General features: G+C 37.7%; 1 long non-coding RNA gene across 2 annotated transcripts; it reads left to right on the top strand.

Annotated features, from left to right (window-relative positions):
* Positions 1 to 12,893: 12,893 nt before the first annotated feature.
* Positions 12,894 to 14,093, top strand: LOC140893341 (uncharacterized). 2 transcript variants are annotated; one of them, XR_012153115.1, is made up of 2 exons: positions 12,894 to 13,100; positions 13,710 to 14,093. It is a non-coding gene; the product is annotated as an uncharacterized lncRNA (long non-coding RNA). The 2 variants fall into 2 exon arrangements; XR_012153114.1 differs by having other exon boundaries at positions 13,707 to 14,093.
* Positions 14,094 to 16,285: the final 2,192 nt, after the last annotated feature.

The raw sequence follows: 16,285 nt of genomic DNA, 5'->3' as shown, positions 1-16,285 counted from the left end.
AACCTTTGTTTAACAAGACATATAATATTAAACCAATCCCGAATAATTATAAAGGAAACTAAAATAGAAGACGGTATGGCCCTTCCCAACAAAGATGAGACATAGAATTAGTTTTCTTAACCAAATCGTTCGTCACCTGAATCACTAATCTAAAAATAAACACAAAATGTCAAGATGAGAAATATCTAGCTAGGATTTTACGGTTTTCAACTATTAATCTTAAACGAGATGAATCTGGCTTCGAATTGTTCAAGGTTTCAATGACCAAAGAGCATCAGATTCAACAATGATGTGCGAACTATCTAAGATTTTAAGCCAATTAAGAGCTTCTCTGATACTCAAAACTTGCAGCAATAGTGAGGTTGAAACATCACAGCAAGCTACCATGAGTTGCGTCTATCACTACGCCATTTGAATTACCAATCATGCAACCATAGCAAATATGAGGAGAAATATCAAACATCATTGACATTACACTTCAAGACATCATTTGGAGGCTTTTTCCAACTTCGAAACCCAAGCTGTGAATTGAAAATAGAATGACTTGTAAAACCTTGCTTAGCCATTATCCACTGATAATCGAGATTGAGAGTTGATTGAAAAAAATAACAGTAGCTAGCTTGCATGTTAAGAATCAATAGAACAAATTCGATATTGTCCAGAGATTTACCAGACAAACACACACACAACAACTCAAGAACATAATCCCAGATAAAATCACACAACATGGATCAAAAATACCAACTCACGCAAAAGCGATTAAACGACACAAGTATTTACATGGCTTCAATACTTTGAATTTTTCCGTCACAATCTGCGCCCCAGTTCTCTCTCTCTGAATTCTCTCTTTTTTTCTCTCTCAAAATATTTTTCTGGAGATTGAAAATCTGTTATGTTCGTTATTATGATACGGCTGGCTTTCATCTGCTTATATAGGAAAATACACCGACTTTCTTCTTTGGGCTTTAGGTCAACAACTTATTACGGCTAAATCTTAAAGTCAACATGATCTAACCCGATAAGTCCTCCCACATGAGTCTGATCTGCTCTCATACATTGATCTGTCTTCGAACTTCACTCCCGCTTTACGGAAAATTCATCTGACTTCTAACCAAGTCCCAGTACTCGAGCAACCGATCTGCCTGAACTCATCCGAAGAACTCATCTGCCCATAGACTTCGATCTGATCCCAGTATTTGATATGACCATGAACTTATCTGATCACTAAGTTCATCTGATTTATACTATTCGATCCGATCTTTCTCAGTCGAGCTGATAGAAGCATACATCTGAAAGAGTAGGTGCCCGGTTAGCCAACTTGTGGCTAAGGGCTTTTGTGACTCTATGTATAAATAATTTTTGTTTAATATAATTTACATTCATTAATGGCATTTTCTTTGTCTTTCTTCATATTGTTATATTGTGATATACTATTGATGTTTTGATAAAGACCTTGAATATACTATAGTGTAAGTAAGATGAGATAGTGAATAAAGAGAGATCACCATTATGAAACACATCTTATAGTCACTGTATATTCTAAACAGTTCCTAGTCAATTGAGTCGTCCGCTAATAAGGATAAGGATCGCTCGAGATTGAGACTAGCATTTGTGATGCCAAGTATCATGTTTCATTGGTAATGGACATGGAGATGTTCAAAGCATGCAAATGGATATTCATATGATGAATGATCGAACTACCCTATTCGGACTTTCCAAGTGGTTATCACTTATCGAGTGGATAAAGTCCGCGGTTTTGGTTGTACACCATTAGTCCTTACTACTTGAAACATCATTGAGACTCTATATGCTAGTACTGTACTTTGACTCGTTTATCGACTCTATTGGGGTCATCAGGTGTCGGGATTGGGTACAGTTATGACACATATAGGAGTCGATGCTTTGTTGTCAAGGATTCACCACATACTTGCGAGTGTGGATATCCTATGCGATCTGAGGAGATATTAGTGTGACGAATCTCTGGCCAGAGTACATGATGTGTTTTAGGTTACTCGGTTTTCCTAGTAACACATGCGATATCACTATTTGATCTCCAAGATGTAATGCATAGTTATCGAATCTCGAACGACTCTCGATGCACCAATGGTTGTTGATTCGATCGGGATATATGGATGAAGGGACCGTACTATACGCTAACCAAAATCTACTGGTTCTTGCAGGCACTATCAGTGATACCTAGGGAATCATGGGGCGATGTTGCTAGACGCTCTTACCATGATTCGTTGGGTAAGTCGAAAATTGTTGTTCCGAGTCACAAGGAGTTGTGAGCCCATGGCTAGCTGTATCCCTGAACCATTGAGGGTCACACAAGTAATGGATTACTAAACCCCGTTGAGATAGTTAAATTTAAAGAGTTAAATTTAATGAAAGAGAAGTTGGACTTCTTAACTAAAAGGGAGTGGAATTTTCTAAAATGACATAGGGATGGGCATTTTTGGAAATCACTGAATTCGGATTCAGAAAAATTATCTTGACTTTAAAAGGTGCAGAAATGGTTTCTGTGCACATTGGTGAAATCGGTTTATCAATCGGAGTCATGATGAATTTTATATTAATTTCTATAACAACGGGCTTGGCTTGTTGGGCTTAAGTTATGGATTGTGGGCCCTAAGGAGTTAGAGTCCTAATACAATTATAACTTAATCTAGTCTAGAAATTATCTATAAATACATATGTAGTGTCCGGAAATTGACACAATTAATTCTAGCAATTTTCGAAATTCACATAAAATAATTCAAGGGGATTTTCGAAAATCCTCTGTCCCTTTTTGAGAAAATTCGGTCTGTGATTTTTGTAAAAAATTACATTCCGAATTAACAGATCAAATCTATTTATTCTCTTCGATAAACATCTGATTGATTTCTAGTGCAATCAATCAGAGGGTTTCTGTTTTCTGTTCATGGACCTTATTCCGGTGATTGATCGTGAAGTCATCGGTTCCCGGGATATACAAGAAGAGCAGATTAAATTATGTTGGTGTTCATAATCAAGCCGTTGCTTGAATAGGTAAAAATTTAATTGTGATTTTATTTTTACTTGCATAAATTTAATCGTAAAGTTTTGATATCCATGATATGAAATCGTTCCATATTGAAAAATAAAATTTTTTAAACTTCCGCTGCACCGGGTATCAATTCTTAATTGATTTGAACACGTTTTCCAACACTGGTATCAAAGCCAGGTTGCTCAGATCAAACGATTAAATTAATTGATTGTACAAAATTTTTGGCCTCGGGTTTTTGAAACAAAAACAAAATTTTAAATTAAAATTTAATGGGCACATCGGGCAGCGATCGTCGCTGCCCGGGGCAACGATTGGATCGCTGCCCAGGGCAGCGCACGGTGCTGCCCATGGGGCAGCGATTTGATCGCTGCCCAAGGGGGCGCGACGGGCTCCCCTGCCCGGCCCTCATTTTGGGGCGCGGGCTGCCCGGGATTGTCCCGGGTAGCCCGGGAAAAATTAAAATTAATTTTAATTAAAATTTTAAATTTTTGAAATTTTAGTTTTTGGTCCGATCGAAAATTGTTTTTGATTGGTCCACGAGGCATCGGATCAAATTGTTTGAGTCCGAAATTTTTAAAATTAATTTTTGGATAAATTTGAATTTTTGAAAAATTTATAAATTTTATCCGTTAAATTAGATTTTATAAAATTAATTATTTTGGTACAATTGATGATAAGATATGATCTTATGAAAGGATAAGATAAAATTTGATTTTTATCTTTTTAATTATGATGCCATTGCAAGTTATCCAATGTTTTAATTATTGAATTAATTATTGGATAAAAGGATTATCGATTGTCATGACCAATATTGTAGGTGTATGTTAGGTAGTTTACATTTGGTTTTATTGTTGTTGGGTTTTATTAATGGGCTTGGTTTATGGCCCAATTTGAATTGTCATTTGTAATAAAAAGTGGGCTTGGTTTATGGCCCGTTCCCACCCATTAAATATGTATCCCCTACTTGTCATCGAAATTTATTGTAAATTTGTTAGACTTAGTGGGAGATAAAGATTTGAAGACAATGGTGGGCCCAGCAGACGATAAAGACCGAAGAAATGTAAATGGAAGCTCAATGTAATAGGATTGCATTGCATACTTGCATATCACCTAGGATTGGACTTAGACTCGTGATTGGCAACCACGGGTCGATTAGATAATGGGATCGATCATCCTTAAATAATATATGATATTATTGATATATGCATGTTTAGACTAAATTGTATGAATCCCGCAAGCATACATAAATTGCATGATGAGACAAATTTTTAAAAAATTAAAATCCCTCATTTTAAATATGATTTAAAATTGATATCAAGATTTATAAAAGGGAATTTAAATATTGTTTAAATGTTCCTACCTTCCATCAACGATCAATGTATGAGATGCTACCCGCGGATACGGTCCGGCTCATATTATTGGGGGGGCCCGTTCGTCGGAAAGCTGTACATTGGATCGACACATGTTGTAAGTTGGGTGGAACTCCCATGGGATTGGCTCATATTATTGGGGGATCCACATGGCGACCGTCCATCACAACTTAATATTGATGGGTTATCTTGACATGTCACAATAAACGGCGTCATATTATTGGGCCCTTATTGGACATGAGGTAAAAACATGGGGGTTACTTTGGAAGTAATTGGGCTCTACCTTTTGAAAATTATGGTTGGCTGATATTATTCGGGACTATGATTTGTAAATTGGACTCCATGTTCCCACTAAGGAAAGGAGTTTCCCGTTTTTCACTAGAGGGTAGTGAAATCGTTAAAATAGTGGGAGTGTAATAATAAAATTAAAATTCGCCATATTTTATGTCTTAGTAAATTAATTAAACAATCATCGATTATTGTCTGTTTCATCTCAGTATATCATTATGATGAATCTTCGTAATCCACATGTTTCAATTCTCGAACAAAACAAACTTTCTGGCGCAACTATACGGAATGGTTCAAAAAGTTAAGATTGTCCAGAGTTCGGAAAAGATTTTCTAAGTGTTAGAAAAGGCTTCTCCGAAAATAGCCCCGGCTGATGTAACTGCCGAAAGGTTGACCGAACTAGAGAAATGGTAGGACCATGATCTCAAGGCCAAATGTTACAAGCAAAGATGGACAAGTCTAAATAAGTTTGCCATCACTGCAACAAACCCGGTTACTGGAAGCGCAACTGCAAAGAATGTATATCGAGTAGTTACGAACTACAAAGGATATATTTTATAAATGTTTCACTTAATACTATTTCTTGGGTATTGGATGCCAGATGTAGATCTCACACTTGCAATGAGTTGCAGATGATGACAAGAAGTCGTAAGCTTAGGATAGGTGAGACCCAGTTAAGGCTCGGGAATGGTTCCAGAGTTGAATCCAAAAGCTATGGGAAACATTTGTTTAATTTTGCAAAAACAATTTTAAGCTATATTTTGAGAGAGATGTTTTTATTTGTACCAAGATTTCATTAAAACATTATTTTTTTTCTATTCTTGATAGAGAAGATATTTCTTGAAAATTTGCGAATGGGATTTGCAATATTTACAAGAATGAATGTTTGATTTGAAATGGATAATTTAAAAACGATCTATATAACTTAAAATTAAAAGACATTCCAGATGATTATGTTGATAAACCGGTAACAACAAACAAAAGGAAAATCGATAGTCAAAACCCGGTAAACCTTTGGCATGCTAGGCTAGATCATATTTCCTTAAGGAGGATGAACAAACTAGTGGGAGAGGGCATGTTTGATATGTCTGATATTAACTCTCTACCTACTTGTGAGTCCTGCCTAAAAGGAAAAATGACTAAATCTCTTTTCAAAGGGAAGCCTGAGCGTAGTCAAAATCTATTGGATTTGATCCATAAAGATGTTTGCGGACCATTTAGTATCGGTACTAAATTTGGTCACACCTACTTCATTACCTTTACTGATGATTATTCTAGGTATGGGTATTTATATTTAATGAAATATAAGTCTGAATCATTTTAAAAGTTCAAAGAATTCAAGGCTGAAGTAAAAAACAAACAAGGTAGAAGTATTAAAGCACTTCGATCGGATCGAGGTGGAGAATACTTAAGTACCGAGTTTTTGAGCTATCTAAAAGAGAATGGGATTCTCTCTCAGTGGACTCCTCCTATGGCACCTCAGCTGAATGGTGTCTCGGAGCGTCGCAATCGAACTTTTTTGGACATGGTTCGATCTATGATGAGCTTCACTGAGCTCCCACCTTCGTTTTGGGGCTATGCGCTTGAAACGGCGGTATTGTTGTTGAACAATGTCCACACTAAAGCAGTAGATAAAACTCCATACGAGTTATGGAATGGCAAAGCTCCTAAGTATTCGTACTTAAGTATTTGGGGATGTCCTGCTTACGTGAAGCAGACAGTGGGAGATAAGTTGGATAGTCGATCCACCTTATGTTATTTTGTAGGATATCCGAAGAATTCAGTCGGATATTATTTCTATCATCCTACTGAAACAAAAGTGTTTGTTTCAAGGAATGCCACCTTCATGGAGAAGGAGTTCTTATTAGATAAGAAAGGCAAGATGATGGAACTCGAAGAAATTCGAGAAGAACCCGAGATACAAAATAACGATCCTACACCTCAGGAACCATTGATTGACACGCCTATATCTAGGAGATCCGAGAGGACTTCTAGACCTCCTATTCGATATGGTCTTCTTCTTGAAAGGGATCAAAGTGAACCCGACATTGGATGTGATCCAAGAAACTTCAAGGAAGCAATTTCTGATGCGGATTCTAATTTATGGCTTGAAGCTATGCAGTCGAAAATAGACTCGATGCATACAAATCAAGTTTGGTCTTTAGTAGATCCTCCCGATGGAATTGTTCCAATAGGGTGTAAATGGATCTACAAGAGAAAACTTGGGCCTGATGGTAAGGTACTTACCTACAAGGCACGATTGGTAGCAAAAGGTTATACTCAAAGACAAGGAGTTGACTATGATGAAACTTTTTCACCAGTCGCAATGTTCAAGTCCATAAGAATCCTTATTGCCATAGCAGCATGGTATGACTATGAGATATGGCAAATGGATGTGAAGACTGCATTTCTTAATGGAAACATTAAGGAAGAAATCTATATGATGCAGCCCAAGGGATTCACATCCATGGGAAGCGAGCATAAGGTATGCAAGCTTCAGAGATCAATTTATGGTCTCAAACAAGCATCAAGAAGTTGGAACCAGAAATTTGATGAAACAATAAAGAACTTTGGTTTCATCAAAAACCCGAAGAAACCGTGCGTGTACAAGAAAGTAGTTAAGGATGCAGTGACGTTCTTAGTGCTTTATGTTGATGACATCCTACTCATTGGGAATGACGTAGGGATTTTGCAGTCAACAAAGATATGGTTATCAGGTAGATTCTCGATGAAGGATTTGGGTGAGGCATCCTATATTCTAGGGATACAGATCTATAGAGATAGATATAAGAGAATGATAGGACTCACTCAAGCAACCTACATCGACACCATATTGAAAAGGTTTTCTATGGATGAGTCCAAGAGAGGACATATACCTATGTGTCATGGAGTTTCTCTATCCAAGTCTATGTGTCCCAAGACTGACGAAGAGATAGAGAAAATGACACACATACCATATGCGTCAGCCATAGGTAGTATTATGTATGGGATGATATCTACCAGACCGGATGTAGCCTTTGCTCTGAGTGTCACGAGCAGATATCAGGCCAACCCCGGTCAAATGCATTGGAAAGCCGTGAAGGATATTCTTAAATACTTGAGAAGGACTAAGAATATATTCATGGTTTATGGAGGAAGAGAATTGAAATTGGAAGGCTATACCGACTCTAGCTTCCAAAGCGACGTGGATGACTCGAAGTCAACCTCTGGATTTGTATTCATGCTCAATGACGGTGCTGTCTCTTGGAAGAGTTCCAAGCAAGACACCACAGCGGATTCCACCACTGAGGCAGAATACATTGCAGCATCAGCTGCTGCTAAAGAGGCCGTTTGGATGAGAAATTTCGTCCAAGAGTTGGACGTAATTCCTGAAGCTGTTGGTCCAGTTCCGGTGTACTGCGACAACACTGGTGCCGTTGCTCAGGCAAAGGAACCAAGGTCTCATCAAAGATCCAAACACGTACTGAGGAAATACCACATCATCCGGGAGATTGTGGAAAGAGGAGACATCACTATCGAGAGAGTGGCCTCTACAGACAATATCGCTGATCCACTTACTAAGCCCTTGTCAGGACCATTGTCTGACAAACATCGCAAAGCAATGAGATTGCGTAGTGTGACTAGTTGGCTTTAGGGAAAGTGAGAGATTGAAAGAGTGGGTGCCCGGTTAGCCAACTTGTGGCTAAGGGTTTTTGTGACTCTATGTATAAACAATCTTTGTTTAATATAATTACATTCATTAATGGCATTTTCTTTGTCTTTCTTCATATTGTTATATTGTGATATACTATTGATGTTTTGATAAAGACCTTGAATATACTATAGTGTAAGTAAGATGAGATAGTGAATAAAGAGAGATCACTATTATGAAACACATCTTATAGTCACTGTATATTCTAAACAGTTCCTAGTCAATTGAGCTGTCCGCTAATAAGGATAAAGATCGCTCGAGATTGAGACTAGCATTTGTGATGCAAAGTACCACGTTTCATTGGTAATGGACATGGAGATGTTCAAAGCATGCAAATGGATATTCATATGATGAATGATCGAACTACCCTATTCGGACTTTCCAAGTGGTTATCACTTATCGAGTGGATAAAGTCCGCGGTTTTGGTTGTACACCATTAGTCCTTACTACTTGAAACATCATTGAGACTCTATATGCTAGTACTGTACTTTGACTCTTTTACCGACTCTACTGGGGTCATCAGGTGTCGGGATTGGGTACAGTTACGACACATATAGGAGTCGATGCTTTGTTGTCAAGGATTCACCACATACTTGCGAGTGTGGATATCCTATGCGATCTGAGGAGATATTAGTGTGACGAATCTTTGGCTAGAGTACATGATGTGTTTTAGGTTACTCGGTTTTCCTAGTAACACATGCGATGTCACTATTTGATCTCCAAGATGTAATGCATAGTTATCGAATCTCGAACGACTCTCGATGCACCAATGGTTGTTGATTCGATCGGGATATATGGATGAAGGGACCGTACTGTACGCTAACCAAAATCTACTGGTTCTTGCAGGCACTATCAGTGATACCTAGGGAATCATGGGGCGATGTTGCTAGACGCTCTTACCATGATTCGTTGGGCAAGTCGGAAATTGTTGTTCCGAGTCACAAGGAGTTGTGAGTCCACGGCTAGTTGTATCCATGAACCATTGAGGGTCACACAAGTAATGGATTACTAAACCCCGTTGAGATAGTTAAATTTAAAGAGTTAAATTTAATGAAAGAGAAGTTGGACTTCTTAACTAAAAGGGAGTGGAATTTCCTAAAATGACATAGGGATGGACATTTTTGGAAATCACTGAATTCAGATTCAGAAAAATTATCTTGACTTTAAAAGGTGCAGAAATGGTTTCTGTGCACATTGGTGAAATCGGTTTATCAACCGGAGTCATGATGAATTTTATATTAATTTCTATAACAACGGGCTTGGCTTGTTGGGCTTAAGTTATGGATTGTGGGCCCTAAGGAGTTAGAGTCCTAATACAATTATAACTTAATATAGTCTAGAAATTATCTATAAATACATGTGTAGTGTCCGAAAATTGACACAATTAATTCTAGCAATTTTCGAAATTCACATAAAATAATTCAAGGGGATTTTTGAAAATCCTCTGTCCCTTTTTGAGAAAATTCGGTCTGTGATTTTTGTGAAAAATTACATTCCGAATTAACAGATCAAATCTGTTTATTCTCTTCGATAAACATCTGATTGATTTCTAGTGCAATCAATCAGAGGGTTTCTGTTTTCTGTTCGTGGAACTTATTCCGGTGATTGATCGTGAAGCCATCGGTTCCCAAGATATACAAGAAGAGCAGATTAAATTCTGTTGGTGTCCATAATCAAGCCGTTGCTTGAATAGGTAAAAATTTAATTGTGATTTTATTTTTACTTGCATAAATTTAATCGTAAAGTTTTGATACCCATGATATGGAATCGTTCCATATTGAAAAATAAAAATTTTTAAACTTCCGCTGCACCGGGTATCAATTTTTAATTGATCTGAACACGTTTTCCAACAACATCAACAATCTCCATCTTGATTTTTTCAGGTTGACTGCTGCTCTCCAATCTAGCCTCCATAGGCTCATTTCTAATCACCACATTAACTAAGTCCAAACACTTTTTGAACTTAGCATACGGCAGTGACGTCGTCATAACATCTGCAGGATTTTCTTCTGATGTTATCTTCTCAAGGATCACATCTCATTTTTCATTCACATCTCTTACGAAATGCATCTTCACATCTATGTGTTTCGAACGTTCATGATAGACTTGATGTTTTGTCAAATGTATCGCACTTTGTTTGTCACAATGTACTAAAACTTAATCTTGCTTCACACCAAGCTCCGTTATAATCCCTTTTAACCACAATCTTTCTTTTATGGCCTCGGTAACAGCTATGAATTCTGCTTCAGTGGTGAAAAGGACAACCACTGACTGTAGATTAGACTTCCAAGTAATCTCAGTGCCATAAAAGGTGAACACATATCTAGTCAATGACTTCCTCGTGTCTAAGTTCCCAGCAAAATCTGAATCAACATATCCGACCACCGGATCAATTCCATCTTGCTGTTTTTCAAACTTCAACCCTAGCCCAGTTGTGTTTATGAGATATCTGAGAATCCATTTAAGAGCTTCCCAATGATATGTATCTGGGTTAGCCATAAATCTTGACACAACACTGATTCCATATGCCAGATTAGGCCTACTACACATCATTCCATATATGAGACTCCCCACTACACTAGCATATGGAATACAAGCCATCTTCATTTTGTCCTCCTCACTTTCAGGTGACTGACTTGTTGATAGCTTCAAATGTTGTCCCAGATGGGTCAAGACAGATTTTCCTTGATTCATATTAAACTTCAGAACTACTTTCCTCAAATAGTTCTTCTGACTCAGATGAATCTCCTGCCTTTTTCTGTTTCTCATTATGTACATGCCCAAAATTCTCTTTTCTTCTCCTAATTCTTCCATCTCGAACTCTGAGTTGAGCTGTTGTTTCAAGGATAATATTTATGCCCTACTTTTACTTGCAATCAAAATATCATCCACGTAAATCAGTAGGTAAAAGATAACCTGTTTTTCATCCTTCTTCAGTTAGACACATCTGTTATATTGGCTTCTCACAAAACCAATACTAATCTCACTCATCAAACCTCTTGTTCCATTGCCTCGGACTCTGCTTAAGCCCATACAATGATTTTCTCAATAAGCAGACCTTATTCTGTGTTTTTTGATGCATGAATCCCTTAGGTTGTTCTATATAGATAGTTTCTTCCAAGTCACCGTGTAGAAAAACAGTTTTCACATCAAGCTTCTCAAGATCCAAATCGAGCTGATTCACTAGTGCTAACATAATCCGGATGGAACAATGTTTCACCAATGGAGAATAGACCTCATTAAAATATATCTCTTCTACCTCACCAAAACCCTTTGCAACCAATCTGACTTTATACTTGATCTGAGTTGTACCAGGAGTTCCTTTCTTCTGTTTATAGATTCACTTGCATCCCAAGGTCTTCTGATGCTTCGGTCTATCTACCAATGTTCAAGTTTGATTCTTCCCAAGTGAGTTCATCTCTTCATTCATAGCTTCTATCAACTTGATTTTGTGTTTACTTGTCATAGCTTCATCATATGTATTCGGCTCTGAATACTCCACCTCCTCAGCTACTGTAAGTGCATACCAAGCCAGATCGGCTTCACCAAACCTCTTTGGAGCTCCGATATCCCTTCTGGTTCTGTTTCTTGCAAGATTATAGGTACTCAAGTCTTTGTTTTGATCACTTGCTGTCACATTCTCATCTTGAATCTCTTCTGACTCAGTTTCTGGCACAGAAGACTCCACCTCAAACGGTAATTTAAGATTCTCACTGATCTGTAAGGACCCGATATTATATATTAATTAATTTGTGTGTTAAAAATATGTATTTATAAATATCGGTTTATAGACGATATTAAATTGCATATTTGATTTATAAATCACACAGGAGTTGAAATAACTCAAACCGGGTCAAGTTTTAACCCCGAATTAATAAAATAAGACACACATTAAAGCAATACATATCTAATTAAATAGATATGGATATATATATTCAGACTGTTTCTCTCTCCGCCTGCATCGCGTCTTCTTCTTCTTCATTTCTTTTGTTTCTTTTCTTCAAATTTTCCTATCGCTTCAAATCTCCGTATCTCCTTCGTTTTTGGCTGGATTTCAAAAGTAAATATAGTTCCGGAATCCTCGTGACGAGAGCTATCTTTCGGTACCCATATTTCATATTTTTATTGAAATTTCCGAAAACCCGTCGCACCAGCCGCCGCCGTTCGCCGCCGTTCGCCGCCGCCGATCGCCGCCGGAGTGTAGAGGGTTGTTGTTTCGGTTGATTAGACCTCTAATTTGAATATTTGAGGTATAATTTTGAATTTAGGGTTTCGAATTTTGGGTATTTCGATTCAATTGACATCCGATAATTGATATTTGATTTATTATTGGTTGTAGGTATCATATCGAAGTCGATTGAAGGTATTCGATATTTTCAGAATTTATTTGGGATTTATTTCGAATTTCCAGATTTATTTATATTGGGGATTTTTGAATTTAAGTGTTGATTATTCATTAATTGAGTGTTTAGATGCTCTAGAAAATATAAATGCGAATTTTCGAAATTTGTAGGAAATTTCGGAAAATTCAGATTGTTCTACTTGGGGTATTTTGACTTTTAGAGTCGTATATTCGATATTTGGTCATTGATAGGATGTTTTAATATTAAATATGAATTTTAGGATTTATGAGCAATTTTTCTGGAATTACAGATTCTGAAAATTTGGGATTGGAATATCCGAGAAATACTTGAGATATTTCTGTGGTAATTAAGTGTCGGTTGAGGTACGTATGAACTGTTTATATTACGACGCTTATAATGGCATGTAATGATATTAAGTATTTTGTAATGAGTGATAATGTGTTTTTATGTGCTTACGTGGATTATATGATTTCATTCACTCATTTACAAGTTTACATAGCACGTTGAGCCTTGACTCCTTTGATTGCTATTGATATTGATCTCTTGAGATGTATTGAGTCATCATGGAGCGAGTGACATTGTTTTAGTGCACTCCTGAGATAGCATGAGGCACGGACAGGTAGCTCCTGTTGCCCTCCGATGCTACGTACGACACTCCTGATGACAGCATGAGGCTGGACGGGTCGCTCCTGTCACCCTCCGATGCTACGTGTATGGATTAGCAGTGATGATTCGAGGTCTGCTGCGTTCCTGGCACGGGTGGCCACTGAGTTTATTGTGATACGATTATTTGGACTCCTTTTGGTATCCCTTATTTCATTGATACCTGTCACGCATTACATTGCATTTCATTGCATTGTACTTGATTTTATTCATGTCAGTTATATTTGTCGTAATTTTTATAGTTCGTCGTACTGGGGTCCGACCCCTGTTTTCTTTTTATGCTGTGGTTGTTTGTGATTCCATAGCAGGTTATCCAGGGGGATTTGACGCATCTGGTGGAGCGTCATCTAGTGGTACCCAGTGAGGCGAGCGTGGAGTCGAGTTCCCAGATATATGTATATATATCAGTTTAGCGAGTTTTATATTTGCCGGGGTGATGCCCTGTGTATCTGTATAAATAGTTTTGGACCTTGTTTTGAATTGTTATTTGTGTGATCGAGCCTTGCCGGCTCTGCATGTGTTTAGTCCTGGCCAGTGCGGCTATAGGTTTGTAAATTGGAGTTGTGACTCTATTTTCGAGTATATATTGTTGGTTGTGTTGTACAGGTTTTTGGGATGTCCTATTTACGAATAGGTCATGCCGAAATTTCTGTAGGCCCAAACGAAAATTTTTAACTCGTTTTCGCTGTTTACATTAATTAATCCTGGTTATTTGATCATTAAATATTAAATCAGGACACGGGCCCTTTCAGATCTGACTGTCATTTCCACTTGTATTCATTTTATATACCAGTTTGGTTTCATCAAACTTTACATCTCTGGTGTTGAAAAACTTTGGATCTCTTGATTCCAGGTTCCAAACTTTATAACCTTTCATACCATCCGGATACCCAATGAATATGCATCTCACTGCCCTTGCTTCCAACTTGTCCTGTTTCAGATGAGCATATGCAAGACATCCGAATACCCTCAAGTTTGAGTATTCTGCAGGTGTCCCACTTCACTTTTCCATTGGAGTCTTGAAACCAATTGCACTGGATGGACACATATTGTAACACCCGGTATTTTTCCTCCGTAAATTCGCATGCATAATTAAGAAAAATAATTATTTAAAATTTAGACTTGTGAGTTAAATATTATTTATGTGTTATTATGTGTATTATGTGCATGATTTAAATCATTTTAGCATTTAACCCATAATTTTGGAAATTCTAGATTTTTAAGAAATTTATTATTTTGATCGCGTAGACGGGACCGTGGACGGACGAGATATTGATTTTTTCATACCAATTATTTTTAGGAGATTTTATTAGCCATAAATTATTTTTTTTTAAGTTTTTATTCTGAAAAATTATAGTATTTTATTTATATATTTTAGAAAACTCATTTTTAGCCAAATTAAGTCATTTTAATGACTTTGATTAATTTTTAAAAATCCTCTAAATTAATATTTTGGGATTTGATATTTTTTCATCAGATTAGTATGTATTTAGGAGTTTAAAATTTTATATTTTTATGGCATTTTATCTATCTAATTAATTTACACAAATTATACTTAAATTATCCTAAACTACACCCTAAACTTCTACCCTAATCCCACGCCTCCTTCCATCAGCCGACACCCCATCTCCCTCACCTCCATTCTCATGTTCCCAGCAGCATATCAGATCCCCTTAGCCGTGCCTTCAGAATTTTTGCGGAGTTTTTCGCCGTCCCATCGTCCCGGAGCCGTGTACGCATAAATCTTCATCAAATAATTATCAAGGCATGTCTAATTCTTTTGTTCTACACCATATAAGATATTACTTCATGTTTTTCTCAGAAATACTAGGATCCATACGTATAAAATTCTGAAATTGTCAAGGCTTGCATGTTTTTTCCTTCCTTGTTCATAATTTTATTGGTTCTTGATCATAGACACGTTTTTCTTAGTCATGGAAGGGTCCATCTTGTTGATGGCCATCTAGAAGCATGTTTGAGGGTCCTTAGGGTCGAGTGGTGTGGTCGGTTTGGGGCTGGAAGGGTCTGAAATGAAGCACTTTTTCTCTGGTGCACTAGATCACGCAGATTTTGGTTCTGAGGGAGAAGGCTTCGTTCTCCCTCCTCAGGCCACAGTTTGGGGTGAGATCTAAAGGGTTTGAACCCCCTAGATGTTTGCTAGGATTGAGAATTGGTTTCACGAAAAAAGATGGCCGGAGCAGGGAGAACTATCGGATTTACGGCAGCCGCTCAGGGCTGGGCGCGAGTTGGGGGAACAGCCTGTTGCAAGGCTTCGTTATCCTTCCTCGGACCACCATTTGGGCTGATTCTTAGCTTGATGCAAACGTCTGGATGTGGGCTAGGTTCATCAGGTGGTGCTCCGGCCGGAGGTGCCCGGAGTTGGGCGGCAGCCGGCCTTCTTTAAGGCTGCTCACGACCGAGAGGCTAGAGAGGAGGGGGGAACGGGTTCAAGGTTTTGGGCAGGTCCGGGTCGGGTCTTGGGGCCTGGGTTGGGTCTGGTGAGTAGTGGGTCGGGTCTGGTTGGCCCGGGTCCGGGTTAGGTGGGTCGGGCTCGGGTATTTTATTTTCTAAGTAATTAAGGATTTAAGTGTTATTTGGTCCAAAATATTTAATTAAAAAATTATTTGGGCCTCCAAATAATTTTATTTGGGTCTCAAATAATTTATTTAAATTAGCCCAATGGTTTTTATGGGCTTGGCAGTCCATGGGAATTTTTAGGTCAGTCTAGGAATTTATTGGGTTTTAATTAAGTTAATAGACTTAAATATTTTTATTTAGGCCTAGTTTAGTTTAATTAAGTTATTTGGGCTAAAATGTGATTTTTGGGCTTAGTTTAAGTTAATGGGCTTAAATGTTTCAATAAGGCCCATTTTATGATTTAGGG

Source organism: Henckelia pumila, chromosome 3 (assembly GCF_033568475.1).
Source record: "Henckelia pumila isolate YLH828 chromosome 3, ASM3356847v2, whole genome shotgun sequence".
NCBI lineage: Eukaryota > Viridiplantae > Streptophyta > Magnoliopsida > Lamiales > Gesneriaceae > Henckelia > Henckelia pumila.
The sequence above is the reverse complement of the archived record's forward strand: the minus strand, read 5'-3'. Positions and strand labels throughout refer to the sequence as shown.